Genomic DNA, 17,765 nt, shown 5'->3' on the forward strand with positions numbered 1-17,765 from the left:
CATACGCAACATGTAGATAAAAAGCACTTACAACATATGTGTGAAACATATGCAGCATCGAGATAAACACACTTGCAACATGGGTCTGAAAGAATAGATGAAACATTGATGACAGACGCTTGCAATAAACATGTACAAACATTGCAATATATGCAACATCCTGACCTACTTTTGTAACATCCGTATGAAACACATGCAACATACCTCTAAAACAAATGAAACATTTGAACTTGTACACTTGCAACATGCATTGTATCCTGGTGCTACCTCCGCCACCATCTGCATTAGGGCACCGACGCGTCGTAGTCGTAGCAGGAGGCGAGGCCAGAAGGCTTCCATGCTAGGGCCGACGCTTCTCCATGTGCTAGCGGCGCTGAAAGCTCTAGTTTGGTTTTAGTAAATTGATGAAACCCTAAGTGCTAACCTAGTTTATCAAAAGTGATTATGAGATAGGTAGCACTAGTCCAAGTGGTGGAGCAAATGAAGATCATGACATGATGATGGTGATGCCATGGTAATGATCACGTGCTTGGACTTGAAAAGAAGAAAGAAAAAAACAAAAGGCTCAAGGAAAAGGTATAAATGGTAGAAGCCATTTTGTTTTGATGATCGAGACACTTAGCGAGTGTGATCACATTTAGGATCGATAGCCGTACTATTAAGAGGGGTGAAACTCGTATCGAAATGCGGTTATCAAAGTGCCACTAGATGCTCTAACTCATTGCATATGTATTTAGGATCTAGTGGAGTGCTAACACCCTTGAAAGTATTTGTGAAACATGCTAACACATGTGCACAAGGTGATACATTTGGTGGTTGACACATTTGAGCAAGGGTTAGAAACTTCATCGGTGGAGTGTCCGCCCGTAGAGTGTGGATAGTCCAACGGTGCCACCGATGCCCTAGACAGAAAAGACAGGGGTTCACAGAGTGACCAGACGCTGGTGGTATAGTGACCGAACGCTGGGTTCAGAGTCCGGTCAGTAGCAGCAGTGAGCATGTGTCTCGGTCTTGTGATCGAATGCTGGCGCGAAGAGTGATCGGACACTAGCAGGGTGCGTCCGGTCAGTGCTAACGTATGCTGACGTGAGGTGCACAGAGGAAACGTTGAGTGACCGAATGCCGGGTGAGTCCGGTCGAGCATGACCGGACGCGTCCGATCATGAAATTTCACGTTTGGAACCTTACTAGAAACGACCGGATATTGGGGTCCTGCATCTGATCACTTTCTAACTAACGTGTCCGGTCATCACTTGACCATTGAGATCGGGCGATAGGCGTTTGAAGCTGATGACACATAGCAAGCATCGAGCGATTGGACATTAGGGTCCTGCGTCCGGTCGAACTGATCGGAGCGTCCGGTCACCCCGTGTTGTGCCCAGTGAAGGAGTACAATGGCTCTATTTCGTGGGGGCTTCTGTTTAAGCCCCATGGCCGGCTCCAGCTCACTCTCTTGGCCATTTGCATTGACATAGTAACCTTGTGAGGTTAACCAAAGCCCTCCCACTCATCTCCATCATAGTTTCATCATCATTGCGAGATTGGGAGAGAATCCAAGTGCATTGCTTGAGTGATTGCATCTAGTGGCACTTGGCATTCGTGTTTCACTGCGGGATTCACTTGTTACTCTTGGTGGTTGCCGCCACCTAGATGGCTTGGAGCAGCAAGAATCGTTGAGCGGAGGTTGGTGATTGTCTCTGGCTCCGATCGTGGTGATTGTGAGGGGTCTTGTGCCTTCCCCAGTGGAGAGCCGAAAGGTAACTCTAGTGGATTGCTCATGTCATTGAGTTACCTCACTTGTGGGTAGGTTCTTGCAGTGTCCAATTGTGTGGATGAGGTTCGTGCAACACCTCTTAGCCGCCAAACCACCAAGTGTTGGTCGACACAACGGGGACTAGCATGCCGGCAAGCACGTGAACCTCGGGGAAAAAATTGGTTGTCTCTTGCCCTTTGGTATTCTCCCAGTGATTGATTTAGTATTCTTCTTGTGATTGGTTCACTCCCCTACAAGGCGGTATAATCACCCTACTCACTCATTAATATTCTTGCAAACTAGTTGTGGCAAGCTCTTTAGTGTAATTAGAATTGAGAGCTTGCTTTGTTATTTTAAGTTCATCTAGTGGAGCTCTTTAGAGTAGCAAGATTGAGAGCTCTTAGTGAGTAGTAACATTGCAAGTTGTGTGCCTAGTAATCATTGCAACTAGAATTATTGGATAGGTGGCTTGCAACCCTTGTAGAGCTAGAGCAAGTTTGCATTTTGCTATTTATCATACTAATCAAATTGCTCTAGTTGATTTGTAGATTTTTAAATAGGCTATTCACCTCCCCCTCTAGCCATATTAGGACCTTTCAAGTGGTATCAGAGTTGTGGTCACCGTTTGATTGAAGGCTTAACAACCTCGGTGTCAAATTATGGCTCAAGTTGTGTTCAACCATGTGGGGGGCAAACCACCGTTTTTGATGGCACATGCTATGATTATTGGAAGAGAAAGATGAGGATATATCTTGGTTCAATCAATGATCAAGTATGGGAGGTGACCGAGAATGACTATGCTATAATTGATCCCGATGACCCCACCAACTAAGACAAGACCAACAAGCAATGCAATACAATGGCTCTCAACACCATATACAATGCCATTGATTCCAAGGTGTTTGAGCAAATCAAGGATTGTGAAAGAGCAAATGAGGTGTGGAGGAGATTAGAGGAAACATATGAGGGCACACCGGCGGTGAAGAGTGCTAAGTTGTACATTCTCAAGGATAAGTTGACAAGCTTCAAGATGAAGAAAGATGAGAGCATTCCAGAAATGTTCTATTGGTTGCAAGTGATTGTAAATGACTTGAAGGCCTTGGGAGAGAAGATCAAGGATGATGATGTCTCTCATCGGTTCTTGATGTGCTTACCTCCAAGATTTGAGATGTTGAGATTGCTTATCATAAGAGGAGGATTGAAGGATATTACCCCTAACCAAGTACTAGGTGATGTCATGACCCAAGAGACATACTGTGTGGAAAGAGAGGGGGATGACAAGGATGACAAGAAGGAAGAAGAAGAAAAGAAGAAGAAGAGTATAGCATTCAAGGCTAGCTCATCATCATCCAAGAACAAGGGCAAGTCCAAGAAAGAATCAAGTGATGATGATGATCTTAGTGATATTGATGATGAAGCTATGGCCCTCTTTGTACGCAAGATGGGAAAAATTCATGAAGAAAAAGGGCTATGGTGCAAGAAAGAGAAGAGATCACACCAAAAGCAAAGAATATGTGAGAAGATGCTACAATTGCAAGAGTCCCGATCACGTTGTAGCAAATTGTCCCTACAATAGTGACAATGATGAGAATGAGAAGAAGAAGCACAAGAAGGATAAGAAAGAAAAGAAGGAGAAGAAGGAGAAGAGAATGACCTTCCAAAAGAAGAAGAAGGGTGGAGGCTATGTGGTCACTTACGATAGTGATGGCTCTTCGGATAGTGATGACTCTAGTGATGATGGCAAGAAATCTATCAAGAAAGCACTAGCAAGCATAGCCATCAACAACAAGCCCTCCATCTTCGACACTCCTTCGACATGCCTCATAGCAAAACCTACCAAGGTAAAATATGATGTGAGTGATGATGATGAATGTGAAAGTGATGCTTATAGGAGTGATGATGATGATGAGGAGTACTCCAAGGAGGAGCTCATGGACATGTGTGAGCAAGTGCATACTTGCTTTGAGATGAAGAGAAAGGAGTGCAAAGAATTGAACAAGAAAGTCAAATTTCTTGAGCAATCCCTTGATGAGCTCAATGACACTCATGAGAGGCTAATGGAAGCCCATGAGAAGCTTGGTAAAGCTCACTCTAAGCTTGAGAAAGCTCACTCCTCTCTCATCGAGCAAGTCAAAGAGGAAGCTAAGAAGGAGCAAGTGATTGCATCATGTGATGTGGGACTAACATGTGATCTTATTGATGAATCTTTTTATAAGCCCATTATAGTTGCTCCCACTAACACTTCTTGTAGCACTACTACTTCTACTTCACCTTTGAGTGATGGTCTCACTTGTGATGCCTCATTAATGGTGGAAAATGAGACCCTCAAGAAGGAGGTGAATGAGCTCACTCGTGCCATAGGCAATGCCTATGGTGGAGATGCTCGCTTGCTAAAGTGCTTGGGTAGCCAAAGGTTTTCTCTCAACAAAGAGGGATTAGGCTATACCCCCAAGAAAGGCAAGGCGACCTTTGTCACTCCCAAAGTTAACTTTGTGAAGGGCAATTGTCGGTTTTGCAATAGATGCAAACAAGTTGGGCATGTAGAGCAATATTGCAAGATTAACAAGAATAAGCTACCTATTGTATCCTCAATTAAATTTGATTCTTGTTATATACTTGTTAAGGGTGCTAATGGTGTGAAGGCTAAGTTCATTGGTACACCAATTGTGGGCCCAAAGAAGAAGGCCATTTGGGTACCAAAGACCTTGGTAACTAACCTTCAAGGACCCAAGCAAGTTTGGGTACCTAAAAAGAATTAATCTTCTTTTGTAGGTTAATTATAAAGCCAAAGGAAGGCATTGGGTGCTTGATAGTGGGTGCACACAACACATGATCGGTGATCCAAGATGTTCAATTCAATCAATGAAAACAAGAGCAATGGGATTGATAGTATCACATTTGGTGACAATGGCAAAGGCAAGGTCAAAGGGCTTGGTAAGATTGCAATATCCAATGACTTGAGCATTTCCAATGTGCTACTAGTAGAGAGCTTGAACTTCAACCTTTTGTCGGTAGCTCAATTGTGTGATCTTGGTTTCAAGCGCATATTTGGTATGGATGATGTAGAGATTATAAGTGTAGATGTCTCTAACTTGATATTCAAAGGATTTTGATATGAAAATCTATACTTGGTTGATTTTAATGCTAGAGAAGCTCAATTGACAACATGTTTGATCACTAAGTCTAGCATGGGTTGGTTATGGCATAGAAGGCTTGGTCATGTTGGAATGAAACAATTGAACAAGTTGATTAAGCATGACTTAGTTAGAGGCTTGAAAGATGTCACATTTGAGAAAGATAAGCTATGTAGTGCATGTCAAGACAGAAAACAAGTTGATAACACACATCCTAAGAAGAGCATGATGAGCACATCTAAGGCATTTGAGTTGATGCACATGGACTTGTTTGGACCAACCACATACACAAGCATTGGTGGAAACAAATATGGATTTATGATTGTGGATGATTTCACTAGATACACATGGGTATTTCTTCTTGTTGACAAGAGTGATGTGTTTGCAACATTCAAATCATTTGTCAAAGACATTCACAATGAGTTTGAAACAACCATCAAGATAGTTAGAAGTGACAATGGTAGTGAGTTCAAGAACACTAGAATTGATGAGTTGTGTGATGAATTTAGAATTAGACATCAATTCTCGGCCAAGTACACTCATCAATCAAATGGCTTAGTTGAAAGAAAGAATAGAACTTTTATTGACATGGCAAGATCAATGTTGAGTGAGTACAATATGAGTCATTCATTTTGGGCCGAAGCAATCAACATGGCTTGCTATTATAGCAACTGACTCTATTGTCACCCCATGATGGAGAAGACACCTTATGAGCTTTTGAATGGAAGAAAACCCAACATAGCATACTTTTAGGTTTTTGGTTGTAAATGCTACATATTGAAGAAAGGCACTAGATTGAGCAAGTTTGAAAAGAAATGTGATAAAGGTTTCTTGCTTGGTTACTCCACTACTAGCAAAGCTTATAGAGTTTGGAATTTGGCTAGTGGTACTCTTGAGGAGGTTCATGATGTGGAGTTTGATGAAACAAATGGTTCCTAAGAGGAAGATGGGAATCTAGATGATGTAAGAGGCACTCAGTTGGTCAATGCAATGAAGAACATGGACATTGGTGGTATAAGGCCTAGAGAGGTGATTGATGTTGAAGATGATAAGAATCAAGTGCTCTCTAACTCAAATGTGCAAGCTAGTGGTTCTCATAATCAAGTTCAAGCAAGAACTAGTGATGACAAAGTGCAAGATCAACAAGTGGCTAGTTCATCATCTCAACCAAGTGATCTATCAAATGCAAGCAATCAAGTGCAAGTGCTTCAACCAACCAATGTTGCAAGAGATCATCCCTTGGACACTATCATTGGTGATATTTCAAGAGGTGTGCAAACTAGATCAAGAGTGGCTTCATTTTGTGAGCATTTCTCATTTGTGTCATCCATTGAACCTAAGAAGATAGATAAAGCTTTGAAGGATATTGATTGGGTCAATGCTATGCATGAAGAGCTAAACAACTTCATAAAAAACCAAGTATGGGAGTTAGTTGAGAGGCCTAAGGATCATAATGTGATAGGAACCAAGTGGGTCTTTCGAAACAAGCAAGATCAAGATGGGATAGTAATAAGGAACAAAGCAAGATTAGTGGCTCAAGTTACACTCAAGTTGAAGGTCTTGACTTTGAAGAAACATATGCCTCGGTTGCAAGATTAGAAGCACTTAGGATCTTGTTAGCCTATGCCTGTGCCCACAACATCAAGTTGTACCAAATAGATGTGAAGAGTGCATTTCTCAATGGGTACATCAATGAGCTTGTGTATGTTGAGCAACCTCCTGGTTTTGAAGATGAGAAGAAACCCAACCATATTTACAAGTTGAGAAAGGCTTTGTATGGATTAAAACAAGCACCTAGAGCATGATATGAGGGATTGAGAGATTTCGTACTCTCTAAGGAATTCAAGATGGGAAAGGTTGACACCACTCTCTTCACCAAGAAGCATGGAAATATCTTGTTTGTAATGCAAATCTATGTTGATGATATCATTTTTGGATCAATAAATCAAGATTTTTGTGAGGAGTTTGGCAAGATGATGGCAAGTGAGTTTGAGATGTCCATGATTGGAGAGCTTAGCTACTTCCTTGGTCTTTAAATCAAGCAAATGAAGAATGGCACATTTGTGAGTCAAGACAAGTATATCAAGGATATGCTCAAGAAGTTTGGAATGGATGATAGTAAAACTATCAGTACACCAATGGGGACAAGTGGAAGCTTGGATAGTGATGCTAGTGGCAACATGGTGGATCAAAAGATGTATCGGTCTATGATTGGAAGCCTACTCTATGTGACCGCATCAAGGCTGGATGTGATGTTTAGTGTATGCATATGTGCTAGATTCCAAGCCTCACCAAGAGAAAGTCATTCGAAAGCAACAAAGAGAATATTGAGGTACTTGAGGCATACACAAAATGTTGGATTGTGGTATCCCAAAGGAGCAAGATTTGAGTTGATTAGATATTCGGACTCCAAATATGCGGGATGCAAAGTTGAGAGAAAGAGCACATCGGGCATATGTCAACTATTAGGAAGATCACTTATGTCTTGGTCATCAAAGAAGCAAAATAGTATAGCACTTTCAACCACCGAAGCAGAGTACATTTCAGCCGGTAGTTGTTGTGCTTAATTACTTTGGATGAAGGCTACTTTGAGTGACTTTGGAATTAAATTCAATCAAGTGCCATTGCTATGTGACAATGAGAGTGCCGTAAAGCTCACCAACAACCCGGTTCAACATTCAAGAACAAAGTATATTGATGTCCGCCATCATTTCACAAAAAGGGGACATTTGCATTGAGAGTGTGGGCACCGAAGATCAACTTGCTGATATCTTCACCAAGCCACTTGATGAAAAGAGGTTTTGCAAGCTAAGAAATGAATTGAACATACTTGACTTCTCCAATATGTGTTGATGCACCCCCCCCATTATATGACATGCCTCTCCTTCGAGCAAAGCAAGGTAAAGTTGATTGACATGTCATCCATCCATTGGTAAGGACTTGTTTAGTGCATCTAGTCATTCCTATCATGTCCTAGGCTCATTCATTAAAATCAAATAAATTTGATGCTTGTATAGTACCAGTATTGCTTGTATGTTTGAAATGATCTAGTGGTAGCATATGACATGTTTGTGGGCTTGTAAACCTAACGTTTGATCTAGAAAATAAGCTACAAGTGTTTAACTCAACATGGTATAAGATAACCCTTATTTGGAGGTATGAAGAAGATTGTCCTTGGATCAAACTGAGTTAAATATCTTTTGCAAGTAATCTAGATTGAACCAAAATTGAGAAAATGATCCTCATTTCACATGGTTTCACCCCAACCTATCTATAATTTGAGCTCACCTTTTGTGCTAATTGTTGACAAAGGGGAGAGAAATTCACAAAGATAGGAGAAGCAAACAAATGAAATGACATTGTAAGGGAAAAAATGCACACAAGTAGGGGGAACAAGCTCATAAACTTGTATGTTGCATTTTGATGTGCATTTCATATATTTGCTTGCATAGCACAAGTTCTAAATTTCAATATACATGCTTGTGTGGTGTATGCTAGTTATATGCTTGAATGGTGAAATGAAAAACTAGCATGCATAGGCTAAAGTAACTAGACTTATGTTCATTTTATGGAAACTAGACCCTTGCTTATAATGTTGATCTCATAGGGTATTCTAGTTTTTGTGTATATATAGTAACTAATGGTGCTAAGGATGGTATATTGGTGCACTCCGAGTGGTATCACGCTTTAAAGGTCCATCTCTTATACCTTAGCATCATATAGTAGAAATTGTCTCCTATATTTCCTATCTAAGCATATGTGCGAGCTACAATCCAAACTCTTAGCACATATGTAGGGGGAGCAATTGCTACCATATGGGATTCATGAAACTTGTCCATATTCTTTTACACATGGTAAATATGTTTGGACAAGCAACATGGATTTAATTAAATTTCAATTCATATCTTTGTGAAAGGGTTGCCATCAATTACCAAAAAAGGGAGATTGAAAGCTCTAGTTTGGTTTTGGTGAATTGATGAAACCATAAGTGCTAACCTAGTTCATCAAAAGTAATTATGAGATAGGTAGCACTAGTCCAAGTGGTGGAGCAAATGAAGATCATGACATGATGATGGTGATGCCATGGTAATGATCACGTGCTTGGACTTGAAAAGAAGAAAGAGAAAAACAAAAGGCTCAAGGAAAAGGTATAAATGGTAGAAGCCATTTTGTTTTGATGATCGAGACACTTAGCGAGTGTGATCACATTTAGGATCGATAGCCGTACTATTAAGAGGGGTGAAACTCGTATCGAAATGCGGTTATCAAAGTGCCACTAGATGCTCTAACTCATTGCATATGCATTTAGGATCTAGTGGAGTGCTAACATCCTTGAAAGTATTTGTGAAAATATGCTAACACATGTGCACAAGGTGATACACTTGGTGGTTGGCACATTTGAGCAAGGGTTAGAAACTTCATCGGCAGAGTGTCCGCCCGTAGAGTGCGGACAGTCCGGGGTGGACACTCCGACGGTGCCACCGGCACCCAAGACAGAAAAGACAGGGGTTCACAGAGTGACTGGACGCTGGTGGTGTAGTGACCGGACGCTAGGTTCAGAGTCCGGTCAGTAGCAACAGTGAGCACGCGTCTCGGTCTTGTGATCGGACGCTGGCGCGAAGAGTGACCGGACGCTGGCAGGGTGCAGCCGGTCAGTGCTGACGTATGCTGACGTGAGGTGCATAGACGAAACGTTGAGTGACCGGACGCCGGGTGAGTCCGGTCGTGAAATTTCGCGTTTAGAACCTTACTGGAAACGACCGGACGCTAGGGTCCTGCGTCCGGTCACTTTCTAACTAACGCGTCCGGTCATCACTTGACCGTTGAGATCGGGCGATCAACGTTTGAAGCTGGTGACACGTGGCAAGCATCGGACGACCGGACACTGGGGTCCTGTGTCTGGTCGAACTGACCGAAGCGTTCGGTCACCCCATGTTGTGCCCAGTGAAGGGGTACAACGGCTCTATTTCGTGGGGGCTTCTGTTTAAGCCCCATGTCCGGCTCAAGCTCACTCTCTTAGCCATTTGCATTGACATAGCAACCTTGTGAGCTTAGCCAAAGCCCTCCCACTCATCTCCATCATAGTTTCATCATCATTGCGAGATTGGGAGAGAATTCAAGTGCATTGCTTGAGTGATTGCATCTAGTGGCACTTGGCATTCGTGTTTCGCTGCGGGATTCACTTGTTACTCTTGGTGGTTGCCGCCACCTAGATGGCTTGGAGCAGCAAGTATCGTTGAGCGGAGGTTGGTGATTGTCTCCAGCTCCGATCGTGGTGATTGTGAGGGGTCTTGTGCCTTCCCCGGTGGAGAGCCGAAAGGTAACTCTAGTGGATTGCCCGTGTTATTGAGTTACCTCACTTATGGGTAGATTCTTGTGGTGTCCAATTGTGTGGACGAGGTTCGTGCAACACCTCTTAGCTGCCGAACCACCAAGTGTTGGTCGATACAACGGGGACTAGCATGCCGGCAAGCACGTGAATCTCGAGAGAAAAATTGGTTATCTCTTGCCCTTTGGTATTCTCCCGGTGATTGATTTAGTATTCTTCTTGTGATTGGTTCACTCCTCTACAAGGCGGTATAATCACCCTACTCACTCATTAATATTCTTGCAAACTAGTTGTGGCAAGCTCTTTAGTGTAATTGAAATTGAGAGCTTGCTTTGTTATTTTAAGTTCATCTAGTGGAGCTCTTTAGAGTAGCAAGATTGAGAGCTCTTAGTGAGTAGTAATATTGCAAGTTGTGTGCCTATTAATCATTGCAACTAGAATTATTGGATAGGTGGCTTGCAACCCTTGTAGAGCTAGAGCAAGTTTGCATTTTGCTATTTGTCATACTAATCAAATTGCCATAGTTGATTTGTAGATTTTTAAATAGGCTATTCACCCCCCTCTAGCCATATTAGGACCTTTCAGGCGCTGTCGGCATCGTCGAGTGGGGCGGACAACGGCATGAGCAGCGCCGCAGCGCGTGCAAAATAGGAGTAGTGGTAGGTGCAGCAGGGCGGGCGTGCGGAGCAGGAGAATCACCGGGAGCAGAGTCAGGAGCGGCTGGCGGCGCGCGCGGAAGAGGAGCAGGAGCAGCAGGCCGCCATGGTGCGGGGAGGGGAAACGTTGTGATAGATATGGTCGATGCGAATGAGGAAAAAGTTCCAATGGAGAGTGAAGAAGACAGCCGCCCATTTTTTTATCAAACAATCGATTAGAGGTTCGAATAGTTGGGCGTACTGTCGTGGCCCACAGCAACAGGAACGTCCGGACGATCGTAAGCCCTGACCCAGCATTTCCGTTTCACAAAATCCACCTCAAACCTACACGCGCGACTGTTTTGCTTCTAGTCCGGCGGTCCCATATGGCAGGCAGGTCCCCAGCGGGTAGCCCTGGGCGTTCGGTTCTACCGAACCGAACCGATCGGTTCTTCGGTTTTTGAAGAAGTTCGATTCTCAAAAAACCAGTATCGATCGGTTCTTCAAAAAATATGGAACCGACCAAGTTCGGTATCGGTTCTTTCGGTTCGGTTCTGACTAGAACCGAAAAACCGAACAGTATCCAAAATTCATGTAACATCATGTTCAATAGAGTGCTAACTTCTAAAGGAAGGCATCAGCATTCAGCAAGAGTGCAAGATACTAAGACATCACACTACTACACTAGCACATCACAACACAAATACTGAAATACATCCAGGTGACCAGGCAATCGCCAATCAGCAAGGCAATCAACAAAATTGTAAATTTCGATTAGTTCGGTTAACCGAGGGGGAAACCGATTTTACCGAACAAATTTTGGTTCTTCGGGCAACCGAGACTTCGGTTTTCGATAAATTCGGTTCGGTTCTCGCTAAATTTTGCCCATGGCTACCAGTGGGCAGTGGGCAGTGGGCAGCGGGCAGCGGCCCAGCCGAGTAGTGAATAGTTTGTCAGCTAGTAGCCCCACCGGAAATTTCAAATTATTTTTTCTCAGTCGCGATCGGCGAGTAGCCACACACTGCCACTGCCTCTGGCTGGCGGCCAGCCACCTCCCCTCCCGATCTGGGAGCCGAGCTCGCCCTCGCCTCGCCTCCCCCGAGGCGGCGCATGGATCCCGCCTCGTCGGTGGCCGCCGAGCTCTGGCGGCCGCCGCACCACCACCAACTCGCCTCTGCCAGCCGTCCCCACCTCGAGGCCTCCTCCTCCGTCGTCACCGCCGCCGCGCCGCTCCGGGGGCGGCTCCAGCAGCCGCAGGAGGCCGCGCCGCGGGCCGTCCGAGGAGGAGCCGTCCAAGCTCGTCTCCACGTCCGGCACCGCCGCCAGCAGCAGTGCGGGCGGCCGGGACTCGGTACGGCTGCCTCCTCCAATCCTCCTCTCCTCCCGCGCCGCATTGCCTCGCTGTGTGATCTGTGTCGCGTTGGTGGGCTGGGGTGCTGGGTTTAGCTAGCCTGGTGGACTGCAACTGCAACGCCGGGAAATTGTGGCTTGGGCAGCTCGCCGCCGTGATCTACTCGACCGTGCCGTCGGATTTACTCTCGTTCCTGCTCGGCGTTCGCGGGGTGTGGGTGTAGTTAGTGTGCAGCAACGGTTCTCAAATCAAGGCCCTCAGCCCGTCCAAATCAAAGCTAGTCAAAGTGATTCTACTGTTCTGATGATACTGATGAATTGCTGCCCTGCTGGCTCGTTGAGCTAGCTGGTGAGCTCAACCTCATGTGAAAGGGGGTTTTACTCGATCATGTTCGGGTTTGCTGCAAAACAACACGTTTGGGCTCATATGTAGTTTAATCGTGTAATATAAATGGAAGCTGTAGGCTGTAGCTTCTAGTTACTCAAACCAATTGGTCCAACATTGCTGTCATGGATGTGGAAATTCTGGTGGGTGCTATCAATCAAATAAACTGAACCCATGGCCAAATAGGTAGTTGCGGCATCGTTGTATTGTCTCACCATGTGAGCAACAACGTGCATTGTGCTGGTTTAATGTTCCTTATATGATGCTAGTGCAGCAGCTTTTGGTCTTTCCTACAACTTCGTGTAGCTGACATGCAGATTGTGACGTTTAATTGATCTCATTCTCTGTTTCTTACGGGCATTTACATTGCCTTTCTATCCTTGCAATGGGGCAGGGATGAATTTCAATGGCGTTTTTAAATACACAAAGCAAAATGACGGTTGTTTCAATTCGATGGATTCATGCGTATTTGTATATTCTTTTTCTTAGGCTGACCGAGAAGCAAAACGGTTGAAGCAGATGGCACCTAGTGAAAATAATGACAGAAGAAGGACAGAAGCTGGAACAAATTCAGGGAACGCTAGCAAGTCTGCGGATAAAAAGCCTGCACCTAAAGAGCCACCAAAAGACTACATCCATGTGAGGGCTAGAAGAGGTCAAGCAACGGACAGCCATAGCCTCGCAGAAAGAGTAAGCTCATACCCTTCTCATGGACTTTTCACAAGTACTTTTGGATGCTTTCTTAATAGTCTAGTCACTGAGTATTACAGAGATCAGAATGTGCAACTGTTGTTATAGCCTATAATAGAGTTGCAGTTATTCAAATTAATGATCCGATCAACTCAATATGTCTACTGATAGGCGCGACGGGAGAAGATAAGTGAACGGATGAAAGTTCTTCAAGATATTGTCCCTGGATGCAACAAGGTACATGTTGAACCCCATGGATTCAAAGCTCTGCGTTGTCTTGCTTTTAGTTCTCAATTACCATGTGAGCATGTGGCTGTCTTCTCCGGGTCCTTATTTTCAGTGAAAGCTTCTGTTGTAAACATTATGTTTTCTTTTTGAAAGGTTATCGGGAAAGCATCAGTCCTTGATGAGATAATAAATTACATCCAGTCTTTACAGCGTCAAGTGGAGGTATGTGGTCTTGGGTCTCATGTGAAATTGTCTTCTTGTATGTATTCAAATTAATTACTCACCTGTTCTATGCAGTTTTTGTCCATGAAACTTGAAGCGATTAATGCTCATATGAACAATGCGACTGTAGCTTTTCCAACGAAAGATGTAAGTTTATTCATCAACTGTTAAATCTGAGTTTTCAGGATTCTTAATAAAAAGTTCAGCTTAGTATGAGTCATTGCACATCTTGTTTTCTGCACTCATACACAGGGTACCGGCTTCGGTGTTGTAACTATTCTTTTTTAACTTTATATCTTTATCCTACTAATATATTTCAGCAAAGCTCTTTCCAACCTTTTGAAAAAAAAACAGGGTACCGGCTTAAGTATTTTAATTTTTCTAAATGACCTAATCTCGTTACACCTGTTAGCATTTTTTTGTGTCACTACTCACAACCATGGTAGCCATCTTAAGCTGTACTAGTCTATATTAATTGGCAAACTTGGGTACACTAAAAAAATATTTCTGAATTCTGAAGCTTTGAACTCCATATTGTTTGAAGTCATTTGGTGCTCCATCTGAACCATTAAAAGTGTGTCGGTCGAGACTCATGACACATTCCTAAACACATATGTAAAATTCTTAACTCAAAACAAAAGTAACAATATTGTTACTACAATATTGTACTTTTGCAAACCAAACCATAGAGTTTAGCTGCCATCCCATGAGTTATTTTCCAGTTTTGTTCATGCTACATATTAATATGGTCATAATAGTACTAAATTATGTGACGAGCTGCTGTTCAACTTCCAGTTTAGACCACTGCTGTTGTTCAAAATTGTAGATTATAGGACCAGTACACTGTTGAATGGCATGCTTGTGTCTTTTTTTATTGAGTTTACGACGGTGCGTATTCTGTTAAATGTGCTTACAAACTTTGACAAAAGTTCAAAAGGGTTCACCAGTGCCTGCTTTCTTACAGTTTGGTGCTCCACCATATAATACTGCTCCTAGTCTGATGTTGGATCCACAAACACGAAGGGAATACGCCCAGGGCTCGATGTCAGATTGGCTTCACATGCAGATCGGTAATGCATATGAAAGAGTGACATGAATAAAACAAGGAAGCCTGTAACAAACTGAATTCCTTGTGGTAGCCAATAAAGAGTACCAGGATCAATCAAGTCCACAGTACCAGGTCCATTTTTCTTTTCTCGTGGTTATCGTGTCGCCAAAGTTCTTTTATTCCTAAATTTAGGGGCATAGTGCCGTAGATGCATCATTCCACATTCGTCTAGGAGGAAGCACTGTCTTTCATTGTATACGGATTTCGTGATGTATCCCTGGAAATTTTTGTAGCTCAGACTCATACAAGAAAAGATGGCAATACTGTGTATCACTCTGATGTTGTGCAGTTTGAGAACTTGACAGGTGTATGGGATTTGCCCCGGGGCTGCTGGTTATCCTGCTGCTTGGTTTGGGCAAACCGATCTCTCGGTTTGCACACGAGAGTAATCTCTCTTTCCTGTGGTTGCTTGCAGTGATGGGGCCTATTTACTATGCCAAAAGGAAGATTGGAAGCCTAGTGATTTTTGTCTTAAGTTTCTGTTTACTGAACTAGTGGACCGAAGGAATTCAGAACATTTAGTTCGCTGTTAGACGATGTGGTGGCCATGAACTGAAAGCCTCAATCGCATGGCCATTTTCTTCTTGCTGCCTGATCTGATCTCTTTTTCTTTTTACTGGCTTGAATTGCACATCTGCCAACATGCCGGTTTCGTGGTCGCTGCAGCTGCTGGGAAATTGGCTGGAACCAGAAGAGAATTAGCGGGGTGGATGGCTCGGATGCCTTTCCTGGAGAGCCCAAATGTGGATGGCTGCTTAGGTTCAGCTTCTTTAGGTTTTTCTTAGAATTATTAGAAGCTTGAAGATATATATATTTTTTTTAAAAAAAAACCTTATCAAGTGTTTACTGGGTTTGTTTCTAAAAAATAAAGATGAAACCGTCTTGAAAACACTTCTAATCAGAGTAGTGAGGTAATTTAAATGGTTTTGAAAGTTAAAGAAGGCAACTTGTCCGGTTTTGGAGTTAGAGGAAACCTGGACTCCCACGATAGTTTAGGGAGATAAAATGACCTTTTTCAATGCACAGTAATCAGTGACGGATCTAAGTTTTTACCTCTGGGTATGCGCAGCAAAAAAATTTCTTATGTAATTCGATGAAAATTTTCTTTCTTTATTTTTTTTACATTGAAAATTTCTACCTATCTCTATGACTGGCGGACCCCAGGGTATGCGGTAGCCCACCCTGCATACCCTGTGGGTCTGTCCCTGACAATAATGCTCATTGAGATGCTTCTAAGTCAGATTTACTGTTGTTGTGCATACTATGATAGTATATATAGAAGAAACAAAACATACCGAATGGTCAATTGGGCATTACAATGACAAAACATGTAATATGTGCTGCCAGTGAGGACGATAAGGCTCAAGCATGGAGCGTTTTGCCATGCTTGGTGATGGTGTCCAGGTAGCGGTGATGTGCTGCTACCTCGTCCGCATGGGTATTTTTTAGAGAACATAGTACAACCAATGGTTATTATTGTTAGTGGCGATTAGAGTTTACCAAATTAATGGTCATATCCTTTTGAAAATTTCTAAGTTTTATCTTTATTGTTCTAGCACGCATTGTGAGAATTAATGTGAAGTCTATATTAAAGGGCCTTCAATTAGTAATAATAAGATATTCTAGGTCTTGTATCTTGAACAAGCTTATTAGTACCTATATATAGTTTTGAAATTTTAGTGCAACTATTCTTTTCTGAAATATTAGTGCCGGTGTTTTGAACAGTCGACTAGTAAATTTGTATATTGTGCGTCTGACCCGGATGATATGCTAAGAGCCTAAGAGGACACGAGGATTATACTGGTTCGGGCCGAATGTCCATACACCCAGTTTCGGGCTGCTCGTGTTACCAGCACTGAGTTTGTAGTAGGGGGTTATAAACTGGCTAGAGAGGGAGGAGCTCCCAAATCTCTGTGGTTCGATTGCTCAATGTTTCTAGTGCTCGATCTATCGATCGATCGATCTCTCCCTTTGAACGGTGCCCTGCCTTCCCTTTTATGGACCAAGGGAAGAGAACGGATACCAGTGACCAAGAGAAGGGAAGAGGGAAAAAAGAAAGAGAAAATAAGGCTCCCGAGGGTGTGCCGTCCTCCTCCTCGCGTGGGTCCTGCTGACCCTATAGATCGTGGTGGCAGTGGCGTCGCACCATGGTCTTGTTGGCCGCTGCAGCATACGTGCGGGCGTCGTGCGCCGTTCTTGTCTTCCATCCCATCCGAGCAGACGGAATGGTCAAAGGGTCCTCTAATAGAGGCCATACGGGGAGCTGGCGATACAGTGCCAGTCAACAAACGGCGGGCAACTAGCGTTGGACGGTGGTCAGGCAGGGAGTTAGCATCACAGTGCTGGCCTGTTGACGCGGTGGACGATGTGAGTCTCCCAGCATGGCCTGATGCGATCGCCAGTCGCATCAAGACAAGCCCGAGACGTCCTCCCGGGCGTGCGCCTCCACGCTGTAGTGGTTGAAGTGGTTCGGGTCCCACCCTAGGGCCACTGCTTTTGTCCGGTAGCAAATCCGACCCCAGGGAACGGGCGAGGCGGAAATCTCGCCCTAGGGTCCGGGCGAGACGAAATTCGACCCTCGGGGGTCGGACGAGGCGGATCCCTCCCCGTGGGACCGGACGAGTCGGAGCCCGCAACCAGGTGTCGGAGCCCACGTGTGGCCCGGCCCCTGGGGGTCGGACGAGGCCGCAATTGCGTCCTTAACCATTGGATGAGCCGACGTGACGCTCATTAATCCTTTGGCTTGGATACCCAGATATAGATATCCGACAGTAGCCCCCGAGCCTTTGGAGGAGTGAGACACTCCTGCAAAGGCTTTTTGCGATCCGTCGTTTGAGGGCGCATGGGAGTACTGTTCGTTACTGTTGCTTTGCAGTCCGTTCGCGGTTTCTACAACCCTATATATATAAAGTTTGTTGCGATCTGACCCTT

General features: G+C 43.9%; 1 pseudogene; it reads left to right on the plus strand.

Annotated features, from left to right (window-relative positions):
- The first annotated feature begins 11,874 nt into the window (after window positions 1-11,874).
- LOC136545506 (transcription factor BHLH094-like) lies at window positions 11,875-15,303 on the plus strand (annotated as a pseudogene).
- The last annotated feature ends 2,462 nt before the right edge of the window (window positions 15,304-17,765 follow it).

Source organism: Miscanthus floridulus, chromosome 3 (assembly GCF_019320115.1).
Source record: "Miscanthus floridulus cultivar M001 chromosome 3, ASM1932011v1, whole genome shotgun sequence".
NCBI lineage: Eukaryota > Viridiplantae > Streptophyta > Magnoliopsida > Poales > Poaceae > Miscanthus > Miscanthus floridulus.